Source organism: Aethina tumida, chromosome 6, assembly GCF_024364675.1.
Source record: "Aethina tumida isolate Nest 87 chromosome 6, icAetTumi1.1, whole genome shotgun sequence".
Lineage (NCBI taxonomy): Eukaryota > Metazoa > Arthropoda > Insecta > Coleoptera > Nitidulidae > Aethina > Aethina tumida.
Window position 1 is genome coordinate 12,559,113 of NC_065440.1, and position 14,312 is coordinate 12,573,424.

General features: G+C 28.8%; 2 long non-coding RNA genes across 2 annotated transcripts in view; one reads left to right on the forward strand and one right to left on the reverse strand.

Annotated features, from left to right (window-relative positions):
- LOC126265822 (uncharacterized) overlaps positions 1 to 14,312 on the forward strand; it is an 84,926-nt gene that overhangs the window by 51,780 nt on the left and 18,834 nt on the right. The window lies entirely within an intron of this gene.
- On the reverse strand, positions 4,315 to 6,685 carry LOC126265824 (uncharacterized). Its single transcript, XR_007548283.1, has 3 exons — positions 6,646 to 6,685; positions 4,869 to 5,090; positions 4,315 to 4,646 (listed from the first exon to the last, which is right to left on the reverse strand). It is a non-coding gene; the product is annotated as an uncharacterized LOC126265824 (long non-coding RNA).

Below are 14,312 nucleotides of genomic sequence, written 5' to 3' on the forward strand. Positions count from 1 at the left end.
AAAATGAAAAAAAAAATGAAAATTTAAATTTATGTTACAGAGTTGAATCTAATAAAATTGATACTGAATTTTTAAATTAAAATTTTGTTAATGAAAAATAAAAATTAATAAAAACACTTTTTACCTCTAAATATTGTTTACATTAATTAATTACTTATTTATTAATATATTACTATCAAATATTTTTAATTTAATTCAATTTTTTTAAATGTAAATAAATTATTTAATTTATTGGTAATATTTATCTTTAAATAATGAAAAATTCAAATTTATTTTATAATTTTGAATCTGAAAATCTCTTGATATTGAACTCTATGACAAATCTGTGCAAATTAATTAATATTTTTGTTATATATATAATAAAATTTTTAGAATTTTAATGTTAATGAGTAAAATATTTATAAATTAAACAGTGCTATAAAAGTTTATTGTACTGCAATCATTAAAAACGATTTCTAAAATTCTAAAAATGCGAAATATTAATTAATCCATTATTTAATTATTTAAAATATGTTTTAAATAATTTTATTGCATGATTAACAATCAATAAAAATGTTATAAATCCAATTTTAAAGTTTAAGCTTAACTTATTCATGAATTTATGAATATTTATGAACTTTATTATTAACATTCTATTAAGTGTATTTATTAAATTATGTAATTTTCCAAAAATGTCTAAATTTAAATACCTATATAATTCCATAAAGAATTTGATTAATATATTAAGGGAATTTTGATTCTTTTAACGTTTTCTGAATTCTATTTAATTAAGTTATTTGTAAATTAATTAGTGTATTTTGCTAAATGGAAAACTGAAAATAAAAACTCAATTTTTTATAATATAATAATTTGTTAATATTTTAAAATATAAATAATATTTTAATCCAATGTCATTTCAATAATACTAAATTTTAGTAATTATGTTTTAAATCAATTTTTAATTATATTTAAATTATATTTTATATTATTTATTATATACAGTAGTAGCCATAATTATAGCAACTTATTAATTTATTTTAAAAATTTGACCTGTTCTACTTACTTATTATAAACAAAAAGGATGTTGGATGTAAGGAAGTGTTAATGTTAAATTAAATAACACAGATTTTATCAAGAATCCCTTTAAAAATTAAAGTTGCCATATTTATGTCCAGCTCAATTCTGAATAATATATGTAACATTTTATAGAATAAGAATATGGTAATTTTTATAATATTGTATAAAACAACCATAGTAAATTATTATTCTTTTAACAGTTTACATTAAATAAAAGAGTTGTGAAATATTTAACATTTTCAGAACTTGCTATAATAGTCACTAAATTATGAAAATTTAGTCACTTTAGAAAAATATTTTGTTAATGAAGCAAAAGAGTAATTATTTCATTAATAATTAATATGAAATTTTGGTAATTTTTATAAAACTATAACAACTTAATGACATTTAAGTTATATTTTATATTATTTATAATTATAAGTTAAATTTTAGTATACTAATTATAATACATAACATTAATTACCAGTTAAACCATCTAAATATAATTCCATAAAACATTTTAAGAAGTTGCTATAATAATGGCCACTACTGTATATATAATCACAATATTGTGCAGAAATTATGCACTTTAGAACAATATTTTGTTAATGCGGGGAAAAGTAATTATTTTATTAATAATTAATATGACATTTTGGTAATTTTTATCAATTTATAATAACTTATAATGACATTTAAGTTATATTTTATATTATCTATAATTATAAATTAAATTTTAGTATACTAATTATAATACATAACATTTAACCATTTAAACCATCTAAATATAACTCCATAAAACATTTTAAGAAGTTGCTATAATAATGGCCACTACTGTATATATAATCACAATATTGTAAGAAATTATGCACTTTAGAAAAATATTTTATTAATAAGGGGGACAAGCAATTATTTTATTAATAATTAATATGAAATTTTCGTAATTTTTGTCAATTTATAATAACTTTTAATGACATTTAAATTATATTTTATATTATTTATAATTATAAGTTAAGTTTTAGTATACTAATTATAATACATAACATTAATTACCATTTAAACCATCTAAATATAACTCCATAAAACATTTTAAGAAGTTGCTATAATAATGGCCACTACTGTATATATAATCACAATATTGTAAGAAATTATGCACTTTAGAAAAATATTTTGTTAATGAGGGGGAAAAGTAATATTTTATTAATAATTAATATGAAATTTTGGTAATTTTTATCAATTTATAATAACTTTTAATGACATTTAAATTATATTTTATATTATTTATAATTATAAGTTAAGTTTTAGTATACTAATTATAATACATAACATTAATTACCATTTAAACCATCTAAATATAACTCCATAAAACATTTTAAGAAGTTGCTATAATAATGGCCACTACTGTATATATAATCACAATATTGTAAGAAATTATGCACTTTAGAAAAATATTTTGTTAATGAGGGGAAAAATAATTATTTTACTAATAATTAATATGAAATTTTGATAATTTTTATCAATTTATAATAACTTTTAACGACATTTAAATTATATTTTATATTATTTATAATTATAAGTTAAGTTTTAGTATACTAATTATAATACATAACATTAATTACCATTTAAACCATCTAAATATAACTCCATAAAACATTTTAAGAAGTTGCTATAATAATGACCACTACTGTATATATAATCACAATTTTGTAAGAAATTATGCACTTTAGAAAAATATTTTGTTAATGAGGAAGAAAAGTAAATATTAGTGTTATTAATAATTAATATGAAATTTTGATAATTCTATCATTTTATAACAACTTTAGTGACATTTATTTAAATTATATTTTATATTATTTATAAATATAAATTAAGTTTTAGTATACTAATTAGAAGAATACATAAACATGAAATTACAATTTAAACCATCTAAATATAATTCTATGAAATGAATGACTTGAACACAAATTGTGCATCTGAAAGTTCGAAATTTCGGGACCAGGAACGCCGCCGTTGCATCTCGATAAACGTCGTGGTGCGCGCGCACCCTCCTCGCTCGCTCCCTCGCCCCCCTCCCAACGCCACCATCGTCATGGTCGCCGTTCACGCACGTTCTCGCGCGTCGCGCGACGTCCGTCCTCTCGCCGATCAGTTACGTCGCCGTCGTCACGACGTTCGTGTCACCCGTGTGGTGCGCGACCACAACACAACACAACCGGTGCGTGACGTGCCGTGCCCGTCGTCGTCCGCGACGACGCTTCTTCTTCTTCTTCGTCGTCGACATGCGGATAAATAAATAAATAAATAAACGAATAAAACAGTTTCGCCATGGGCTGGGGGACGTGAACGTAAGTAGGACGGTTTTTTACTACGTGTCGGTGCATGTTTTACGATCGGGTGTTTCGCACGTTCGACGGACCGACGAATCGATAACAAGTGTGAACAAGTGTGGATGGATGGATAGTTTTGCACCTGGTTGCATCGGTTTGTTTCGTGAACGCCGGAGACAACGTCCAGACCACACCCAGCGTCCGTGGGACCGGTGGTGGTGCTCGGGAAGAAGCCTTTCCGTCCTCCGGCAACCCGGTTGCCCATCCCACGTCGGAAGGATGAAGGTAAATCCCCCGTTTGGTCTTTAATTAGCTGGTTTCGATCTTGGAAACACCACTTGGTGCCTCCGGAAGCGACACCGAAACGTCTAAATGTCTGGCTGGCATCCGGAACCCGACGAAAAACTCCACGCACGCCGTCCGTGTCTCGTTTGAACGGGGGGGTTGAACGAATTCGCCACACCAATTGACCCAGTACGCTTGGGAGTTCGGTGCCAATGACACACACACACACGATGGATGGAAAATATAATAACGTGCCTCAATTAAATCGACGTAAATCGCGCGTGAATTGTATAATTCGCCACGGTCTAGACGGTCCGATTGTGTTGTCGGGCACACGAAGGTGTTATTAATGTAACGGTGTAGTGTGCCAGTCGGTGGTTGATGGTGGATGGTGTGGAGATGGTGGAGGAACTGTCGGATGTGGTCGTTGAACTCCACCTTTTTTTTTTGCTTCCACTTGGTTTTCCTTGTAGTCAATTATAAGTTATCTTTTGGAGTGAGTTTCTTTGTTTCAACCAATTTTCTTTGATTATCTGTTGAATTCTTAATGTAACGATGGAGGGTCAATATAAAGAGACCTTTAAGATTAAGTTTTTCTATTATTTAATTGGACTGTGTGATTGACAATAGAAATGGTGGAGGAGGTGTTGGAAAACATCAGCAGCACACTTTTCCTTTGTTTCCTTCGTTATCGTTTTCCTTTTTGTTAATTATTAACGAAGATGACATTTAAGATTGATTTTTTTTTTGCTATTAAATGATCAATTTTTCTTCCTCCTTATCAATTATCCACAAAGACGACCTTTAAAATAGTTTTTTATTATTTCATTCACTTTTCTTTAGTATCTTCTGATCTCTTAATGTGTTGGTCAGTAGTTGATTGTAGAAGTTGTGGAGATGATGATAAGATTAGCTGATGTGTCGGTGGACTTTTAAGCATGATTTTTTCCTTTGTTTCTTACATCTTTGTCTTTCTCATTGTCTGTTATCAATAAAGTAGACCTTTAAAACTAATTTCTTTATTACTTCATCTATGTTTCTTCATCATCTTTTGAACTCTTCATGTGTGGATATATGTTACTATGTGTTGATCAGTGGTTGATAGTAGAAGTTGTGGAGATGATGTTAAGACAAGCTGATGTGTTGATAGACTTTTAAGCATGATTTTTTCCTTTGTTTTTTACATCTTTGTCTTCCTCATTGTCTGTTATCAATAAAGTAGACCTTTAAAACTGATTTCTGTATTATTTCATCTACGTTTCTTCATCATCTTTTGAACTTTTCATGTGTGGATGTATGTTACTATGTATTGGTCAGTGGTTGATAATAGAAGTTGTGGAGATGTTAGTAAGACAAGCTGATGTGTTGATAGACTTTTAAGCATGATTTTTTCCTTTGTTTCTTACATCTTTGTCTTTCTCATTGTCTGTTATCAATAAAGTAGACCTTTAAAACTAATTTCTTTATTACTTCATCTATGTTTCTTCATCATCTTTTGAACTCTTCATGTGTTGATATATGTTTCTACGAGTTGGTCAGTGGTTGATAGTAGAAGTTGTGGAGATGATGGTAAGACAAGCTAATGTGTTGATAGACTTTTAAGCATGATTTTTTCCTTTGTTTTTTAAATCTTTGTCTTCCTCATTGTCTGTTATCAATAAAGTAGACCTTTAAAACTGATTTCTTTATTATTTCATCTATGTTTCTTCATCATTTTTTGAACTCTTCATGTGTGGATATATGTTACTATGTATTGGTCAGTGGTTGATAATAGAAGTTGTGGAGATGGTGGTAAGACAAGCTAATGTGTTGATAGACTTTTAAGCATTATTTTTTCCTTTGTTTCTTACATCTTTGACTTCCTCATTGTCTGTTATCAATAAAGTAGACCTTTAAAACTGATTTCTTTATTATTTCATCTATGTTTCTTCATTATCTTTTGAACTCTTCTTGTGTGAATATATGTTACTATGTATTGGTCAGTGATTGATAGTAAAAGTTGTGGAGATGGTAGTAAGACAAGCTGAAGTGTTGATAGACTTTTAAGCATAATTTTTTCCTTTGTTTCTTACATTTTTGTCTTTCTCATTGTCTATTATCAATAAAGTAGACCTTTGAAACTGATTTCTGTATTATTTCATCTACGTTCCTTTATCATCTTTTGAACTCTTCATGTGTGGATGTATGTTACTATGTGTTGGTCAGTGGTTGATAGTAGAAGTTGTGGAGATGGTGGTAAGACAAGCTGATGTGTTGATAGACTTTTAAGCATGATTTTTTCCTTTGTTTCTTATATCTTTGTTTTTCACATTGTCTGTTATCAATAAAGTAGACCTTTAAAACTGATTTCTTTATTATTTCATCTATGTTTCTTCATCATCTTTTGAACTCTTCATGTGTGGATATATGTTACTATGTATTGGTCAGTAGTTGATAATAAAAGTTGTGGAGATGGTGATAAGACAAGCTAATGTGTTGATAGACTTTTAAGCATGATTTTTTCCTTTGTTTCTTACATCTTTGTCTTCCTCATTGTCTGTTATCAATAAAGTAGACCTTTAAAACTGATTTCTTTATTATTTCATGTATGTTTCTTCATCATCTTTTGAACTCTTCTTGTGTGGATATATGTTTCTATGTGTTGGTCAGTGGTTGATAGTAGAAGTTGTGGAGATGATGGTAAGACAAGCTGATGTGTTGATAGACTTTTAAGCATAATTTTTTTCCTTTGTTTCTTACATCTTTGTCTTCCTCTTTGTCTGTTATCAATAAAGTAGACCTTTAAAACTGATTTCTTTATTATTTCATCTATGTTTCTTCATCATCTTTTGAACTCTTCATGTGTGGATATATGATACTTTGTATTGGTCAGTGGTTGATAATAGAAGTTGTGGAGATGGTGGTGAGGCAAGCTGATGTGTTGATAGACTTTTAAGCATGATTTTTTCCTTTGTTTCTTACATCTTTGTCTTTCTTATTGTCTGTTATCAATAAAGTAGACCTTTAAAACTGATTTCTGTATTATTTCATCTATGTTTCTTTATCATCTTTTGAACTCTTCATGTGTGGATGTATGTTACTATGTATTGGTCAGTGGTTGATAGTAGAAGTTGTGAAGATGGTGGTAAGTCAAACTGATGTGTCCATGGACTTTTAAGCATGTTTTTCCCTTTGTTTTCTACATCTTTGTCTTTCTTATTGTCTGTTATCAATAAAGTAGACTTTTAAAACTGATTTCTTTATTATTTCATCTACGTTTCTTTATCATCTTTTGAACTCTTCATGTGTGGATATATGTTACTATGTATTGGTCAGTGGTTGATAGTAGAAGTTGTGGAGATGATAGTAAGACAAGCTGATGTGTCCATGGACTTTTAAGCATGTTTTTCCCTTTGTTTCCTACATCTTTGTCTTCCTTATTGTCAGTTATCAATAAAGTAGACCTTTAAAACTGATTTCTTTATTATTTCATCTATGTTTCTTCATCATCTTTTGAAGTCTTCTTGTGTGAATATATGTTTCTATGTGTTGGTCAGTGGTTGATAGTAGAAGTTGTAGAGATGATGGTAAGACGAGCTGATGTGTTGTTAGACTTTTAAGCATGTTTTTCCCTTTGTTTCTTACATCTTTGTCTTTCTCATTGTCTGTTATCAATAAAGTAGACCTTTAAAACTGATTTCTTTATTATTTCATCTATGTTTCTTCATCATCTTTTGAACTCTTCATGTGTGGATATATGTTACTATGTATTTGTCAGTGGTTGATAATAGAAGTTGTGGAGATGGTGGTAAGACAAGCTAATGTGTTGATAGACTTTTAAGCATTATTTTTTCATTTGTTTCTTACATTTTTGTCTTTCTCATTGTCTGTTATCTATAAAGTAGACCTTTAAAACTGATTTCTTTATTATTTCATCTATTTTTCTTTATCACATTTTGAACTCTTTATGTGTGGATGTATGTTACTATATGTTAGTCAGTGGTTGATAATAGAAGTTGTGAAGATGGTAGTAAGACAAGCTGATGTGTCCATGGACTTTTAAGCATGTTTTTCCCTTTGTTTTCTACATCTTTGTTTTCCTCATTGTCTGTTATCAATAAAGTAGACCATCTATCATGAGAGCGTCATCTTACCAACTCTTCTTAGGCCCCTTTTTCCTTCAATTGTTTTAGCAATTGTCACCAGCTGATTCGATGAAAAGTGAAAACACCTGATCACCGATGACAAATTTCGGCTTTAAAAACTGGGTCACACACACACACACCACAGGTACTACTACACGTTCTGTACCAGACGGGTTTTTTTTTTTTCTTGACATTCGCCGTTTATTTTTTCAAGCGTCTGGGCATGTGGTACCAGATGTTCGACTATGGCGATGGTGGAGGTGCTTTTTTCCCGTCACTTGTCGTCGTCCACACATGTCTCCGTGAACTGTACGTATGGTTTGTTACGTAAAAATTCGACATAGACCTGAAACTGTTCGATCGCGGGGCCGTGGAAACGATTTTCGCCAAGTTGTTTGTCGCCGCGGAAGCGGACGGCCGTAATTAGAAGATTGGAATATTAATTAGTGTGTCGGCGCGCGTGTCGAGTGCGTTTTTCCATCGGCACGATGAATATTCAAACGGGTCGCCGCGATAATGATTGTAGAGTGGTGTATTTTTTTTTTTTTTTATTCGGGTCGATAAAATGTCTTACAGATGAAGATTGAAGGAGGTGGAACGTAAGAGTTAAGATTGATGTTGGTTAAACGTTTTCCCATTTTTATGTGCGGATGAGGGCGTTTTTATGTGTTTTGATAAAAAATTAAATTTGCTGCTGTGACGAGGTTACCCATTGGTGTGATTGAAAAGCTTTTCTTAAGCTTAGAATGGAAAGATAAAGATGTAATAATACTTTTTTGATTTTTAGTTTATATAATATTTTAATGTAATGAAAACAGATTTTCAGATTGTATTTTAGAAAAAAATTAAACTACGTAAAATGAAATGGGAATATAAAAAATGTTCTCTGAAGTTTTGCGTGAATCAAGATGACTCTAAGGAAAGGAGAGCGTCTTCAACGTTATTATACATTAGTGTTTTTTTTTTGACAAAATATCAATTTATGAGTACAAGGAGAAGAAATTTGAACAAGGAAAAACGTCTGATATTACTCTTTAAATTTATTTGAACAACTTCTTATTACTACTGAAATTTGAAGATGAGTCTAAGAAAAAGGAATTTTTTGATTTTTTACAACTTTCTCAACATTAATAGTACATTAAAAAAATTGTTTTTTGATACAATAGCAGTTTATGAGTATCTTAAATTTGAACTAGGAGAAATGTCTGATATTACTCTTTAAATTTATTTGAACAGCTTCTTATTACTACTGAAATTTGAAGATGGTTCTAAGAAAAAAGAAGTTTTTGATTTTTTACAACTATCTCAACTTTAATAGTATATTAAAAAAATTGTTTTTTGATAAAATATTAGTTTATGGGTATCTTAAATTTGAACAAGGAGATACGTCTGATTACTCTTTAAATTTATTTGAACAGCTTCTTATTACTACTGAAATTTGAAGATGGGTCTAAGAAAAAAGAAGTTTTTGATTTTTTACAACTTTCTCTACTTTAATAGTATATTAAAAAAATTGTTTTTGAATAAAATATTAGTTTATGGGTATCTTAAATTTGAACTAGGACAAATGTCTGATAATACTCTTTAAATTTATTTGAACAGCTTCTTATTACTACTGAAATTTGAAGATGGGTCTAAGAAAAAGGAAGTTTTTGATTTTTTACAACTTTCTCAACTTTAATAGTACATTAAAAAAAATTGTTTTTTGATAAAATATCAGTTTATGGTTATCTTAAATTTGAACTGGGAGAAATGTCTGATATTACTCTTTAAATTTATTTGAACAGCTTCTTATTAATACTGAAATTTGAAGACGGGTCTAAGAGAAAGGAAGTTTTTGTTTTTTTTACAACTTTCTCTACTTTAATAGTACATTAAAAAAATTGTTTTTTGATAAAATATCAGTTTATGGGTATCTTAAATTTAAACTGGGAGAAATGTCTGATATTACTCTTTAAATTTATTTGAACAGCTTCTTATTACTACTGAAATTTGAAGATGGGTCTAAGAAAAAGGAAGTTTTTGATTTTTTACAACTTTCTCAACTTTAATAGTACATTAAAAAAATTGTTTTTTGATACAATAGCAGTTTATGAGTATCTTAAATTTGAACAAGGAGAAATGTCTGATATTACTCTTTAAATTTATTTGAACAGCTTCTTATTACTATTGAAATTTGAAGATGGGTCTAAGAAAAAGGAAGTTTTTGATTTTTTACAACTTTCTCAACTTTAATAGTACATTAAAAAAATTGTTTTTTAATAAAATATCAGTTTATGGATATTTTTAATTTGAACTAGGACAAATGTCTGATAATACTTTTTAAATTTATTTGAAAAGCTTCTTATTACTACTGAAATTTGAAGACGGGTCTAAGAGAAAGGAAGTTTTTGTTTTTTTACAACTTTCTCTACTTTAATAGTACATTAAAAAAATTGTTTTTTGATACAATAGCAGTTTATGGGTATCTTAAATTTGAACAAGGAGAAACGTCTGATATTACTCTTTAAATTTATTTGAACAGCTTCTTATTAATACTGAAATTTGAAGACGGGTCTAAGAGAAAGGAAGTTTTTGTTTTTTTTACAACTTTCTCTACTTTAATAGTACATTAAAAAAATTGTTTTTTGATAAAATATCAGTTTATGGGTATGTTAAATTTGAACTAGGAGAAATGTCTGATATTACTCTTTAAATTTATTTGAACAGCTTCTTATTAATACTGAAATTTGAAGACGGGTCTAAGAGAAAGGAAGTTTTTGTTTTTTTTACAACTCAACTTTAATAGTACATTAAAAAAATTGTTTTTTGATAAAATATCAGTGTATAGATATCTTAAATTTGAACAAGGAGAAACGTCTGATATTACTCTTTACATTTATTTAAACAACTTCTTATTACTACTGAAATTTGAAGATGGGTCTAAGAAAAAGGAAGTTTTTGATTTTTTACAACTTTCTCAACTTTAATAGTACATTAAAAAAATTGTTTTTTAATAAAATATCAATTTATGGGTATGGTAAATTTGAACTAGGACAAATGTCTGATAATACTCTTTAAATTTATTTGAACAGCTTCTTATTACTACTGAAATTTTGAAGATGGGTCTAAGAAAAAGGAAGTTTTTGATTTTTTACAACTTTCTCAACTTTAATAGTACATTAAAAAAATTGTTTTTTAATAAAATATCAGTTTATGGATATTTTTAATTTGAACTAGGACAAATGTCTGATAATACTTTTTAAATTTATTTGAACAGCTTCTTATTACTACTGAAATTTGAAGATGGGTCTAAGAAAAAGGAAGTTTTTGATTTTTTACAACTTTCTTAACTTTAATAGTACATTAAAAAAATTGTTTTTTGATACAATAGCAGTTTATGAGTATCTTAAATTTGGACAAGGAGAAATGTCTGATAATTACTTTTTAAATTTATTTGAACAGCTTCTTATTACTACTGAAATTTGAAGACGGGTCTAAGAGAAAGGAAGTTTTTGTTTTTTTACAACTTTCTCAACTTTAATAGTACACTAAAAAAATTGTTTTTTGATAAAATATTAGTTTATGGGTATCTTAAATTTGAACAAGGAGATACGTCTGATTACTCTTTAAATTTATTTGAACAGCTTCTTATTACTACTGAAATTTGAAGATGGGTCTAAGAAAAAAGAAGTTTTTGATTTTTTACAACTTTCTCTACTTTAATAGTATATTAAAAAAATTGTTTTTTGATAAAATATTAGTGTATGGGTATCTTAAATTTGAACAAGGAGAAATGTCTGATATTACTCTTTAAATTTATTTGAACAGCTACTTATTACTACTGAAATTTGAAGATGGGTCTAAGTAAAAAGAAGTTTTTGATTTTTTACAACTTTCTCAACTTTAATAGTACACTAAAAAAATTGGTTTTAGATAAAATATCAGTTTATGGGTATCTTAAATTTGAACATGGAGATACGTCTGATTACTCTTTAAATTTATTTGAACAGCTTCTTATTACTACTGAAATTTGAAGATGGGTCTAAGAAAAAAGAAGTTTTTGATTTTTTACAACTTTCTCAACTTTAATAGTACATTAAAAAATTGTTTTTTGATAAAATATCAGTTTATGGCTATGTTAAATTTGAACTAGGACAAATGTCTGATAATACTCTTTAAATTTATTTGAACAGCTTCTTATTACTACTGAAATTTGAAGATGGGTCTTAGAAAAAAGAAGTTTTTGATTTTTTACAACTTTCTCAACTTTAATAGTATATTAAAAAAATTTTTTTTTGATAAAATATCAGTTTATGGGTATCTTAAATTTGAACTAGGAGAAATGTCTGATATTACTCTTTAAATTTATTTGAACAGCTTCTTATTACTACTGAAATTTGAATATGGGTCTAAGAAAAAGGAAGGTTTTGATCTTTTACAACTTTCTCAAATTTAATAGTACATTAAAAAAGTTGTTTTTTGATAAAATATCAGTTTATGGGTATCTTAAATTTGAACTAGGAAAAATATCTTATATTACTTTGAATTTATTTGAACGGCTTCTTATTATTACTGAAGTTAGTAAAATAGTTTTTGTATTTTTCACTTCCTCAAGGTTATACATTGAAGCAATTTGACCAATATTTAATGTCAAAGTTTAGTCAAATTTGATTATCGTCTTTTTATTACTGTTTGTAATCTGACCAGTGTGTGGTTAAGGAAGTAAATTTGATTATAATATATAATAATATATTATATTATTTTATTTCATTTTTCATTAGTCTTCACTTACACTTAACTAAGTCTTAAAATGTGTGTTTTGACACAATATCATTTCCTCACAATACGTAAAGTTTGAACAATGCAAGAACAAACAAAAGATTTTTGTCTCTTTCATTCGGTTCCCGGCATTATGTCGCTTGGCCTCCCAACAACGACACCATCAAACGTCATTCAGACAGCTCAAAAATCAAGGACACGAATTCCTCTTCAACGTGCAAACACATGCACAGACAGACAGACAGACACTCACACACACAGACACACACACACATACACGCGGGTCTGGCTTCGTCCCGGTTATCGATCCGCGTTCCCGTCCCCCAGGCCGCCGATTTGGACGGCGGACCGGCAACCGCGGCGAAGACGTCGCCGCCACCGCCGACGCCGCCGTCGTCGTCGTCGTCGTCGTCGCAGACAGACGTTGACCCCGCGACGATCTGCGATTTAAGTGCACGGTATGTGTAACAAACAAGCGAGGTTGACTCGAAACGGGAATTTTACGGAATCGTGTGTGTGTGTGTGTGTGTCGTCCTCCCATATGCCAGTTTCGGCGTGTTTCGCCAGTCGCGTTTCTATAAATAGATAGCGCGACCTTATAAATACGCCAGCCGAAGATAAAACGTCTATAAATAGATCACGGAGTGTATTTTTTTTTTTTTTTTTTACTATCGGACGCGGGGTGGGGCCTAATTTTCCCAACTTGGATTGTTTGTTTTTGGGGCTCGTCAACAATTGCAAAGTGCAAACACAAGTACCGGGCTGGGATGTGTTTCACTGTATCTCAGATAAGTTATTGTGGCTTATTTGTGTTTGCACTGGAATTTCGTTATTTATCTGGGAATTTGTCGAAAATGTTAAGTGTACACGTTGGAAACAGTTGGGTTTAATAAAACTTTAATAATTATCATTTGGTGGTCGTAATTTTTTTAATTATTATAAAAACTTTAACTTTAAAAATTGAAACACTTAGATTTAATAAAATTTGAAGATTAAGTAGTTATCTTTCCTGTTTCTTCTAAGGAGAATTCAAATTGGAAGCTTCTACTTTTGTGCTTATATATATATATATATATATATATATATATATATATATATATATTCCCACTCACTGTTTCTGTGATGAAATAGTTTAAAAGGAAATGTAGAAACTATTTTATGTTATTGAAAAAAAAATTTATTTATATTTCTTGGTTCTCTTTGTTAAAACACTTCTTGAAGGAGAGGAAATAATAAAACATTCTCTTTTAACCGTTTCTTTCATGGAACAATGTAGTAACAGTAAATTTATAATTTTTTTATAGAAGACAAATTTCTTAAATTGTCTTCTTACTTCTTTATTATAAGGAAAAGTTTAGATATGAAAGAAGAATCCAAATTTGAAACTTCTACTTATGTTCTTTCTATTTTAATACCATTAGAAAGAACAGAGAGTGTAGAAATTCTCCATTGACTGTCTAATCTTTTCAATTATTTATCTTTCGTAGTTGAACCTTTGTTCTCTTTGTTAAAACATTTCTTGAAAGAGAAGACAGAGTGGAAATTCTCTTTCAACTGTTTCTTTGATGCAACTGTAAATTTTAATTTATTTATGGAAGACGAATCTCTTAAATTGTTTGTTTTCTTAATTCTTCTCTATTATGAGAAAAAATTTAGATATGAAGGAAGAATCCAAATTGGAAGGTTCTACTATGTTCTTTCTATTTTAATACCATTAGAAAGATCAGAGAGTGTAGAAATTCTCCATCGACTGTCTAATCTTTTCAATTATTTATCTTTCTTA